General features: G+C 42.0%; 1 pseudogene; it reads left to right on the plus strand.

Moving 5' to 3' along the window:
• The window catches only part of LOC107025787, a 3490-nt pseudogene extending 2795 nt beyond the window's left edge, over nt 1–695 (plus strand).
• The last annotated feature ends 412 nt before the right edge of the window (nt 696–1107 follow it).

Below are 1107 nucleotides of genomic sequence, written 5' to 3' on the forward strand. Positions count from 1 at the left end.
AGTCGATTTCAGTACCCAAATTTCAGAAGTCTAAGTCTTTTGGAACGAGACCCCCTCGACGGCCCGTCGTGCCCATGACGGTCCGTCGTGGGTTCCGTCGACTCACACAGTTTTTCCAGAAATAAAATCTGCTGCTCAAAACGACTAAACAGGTCGTTACACTATCGGTCTAAGGGCCTGCTAAGACCCGTTAAGAAAACGTCCCCCCAAGTGGGATTAAGAGATCTCCACAAGACATGTGAATGTCATTCCAGGGAGAAAGGGCATACAATAGATGAGTGTATTGGGTTCAAAAACGCAGTCCGCTATTTATTCAGTATGGATAGTACTCCTAACACTTGGGGTGACGACGCCATTCTTGCATGTGATGAACCACGTCTTGACATACCGGTCACAGAGCGAACCAGTTTCTTTCATTGCTCATTCACACCTTTCAAGAAAACAATGAGGGAAATCTACTTGGATTTGGTTCAGAATGGTTTCTTTACCCATTACTACAAGAATGTGGACATGCAATATTCTATTCAACACGAAATCCGAAAGTGTTGTACCTATCATCATCACACCACAGACCACAACATTGAAAAAGTGTCTCGACTTTTGTCACGACCTTGAATCCCTCATCAACATGGGAAAGATTCAAGTTGAGACCGTTCCCCGTGGCTAAGATGAGGATGACGAAGAGAAGAAAGTGACTGAGATGGAGTCATTAGCATATCTTTAAAGCTTTGTTGTTTTTCAATTTCCTTGTAATCCCAACGAATGAATGAATGAAAATATTTCCCTTTTGTACTCGAACTATGTTGGGCCTGACTTCTCCTTGTGAGATACGTAGGCAGCCTTCCAAGTCCTGGCCCCTGTCTTTAAAAACTTTTTATTCTCCCCCTTTATGTTACGATAAGATATGAAGACCATATCAACTGACGTCAAAGAGCAGATGCAAGAAGACCTTAGCTCAACGTGATTTAGCCATTCTGAGACAGTGTCAAAACTAAAACAAGCAAACTCATGCTTGTTAAAAAATGTGTTTCTGTCCTTACTCGTGAGTTGAAGATATCCTCAAACAAAGCAACTTGTATGTTTATCTGCTCTCTATGTGATATTATC

Source organism: Solanum pennellii, chromosome 7 (genome assembly GCF_001406875.1).
Source record: "Solanum pennellii chromosome 7, SPENNV200".
In the NCBI taxonomy this organism is placed as follows: domain Eukaryota; kingdom Viridiplantae; phylum Streptophyta; class Magnoliopsida; order Solanales; family Solanaceae; genus Solanum; species Solanum pennellii.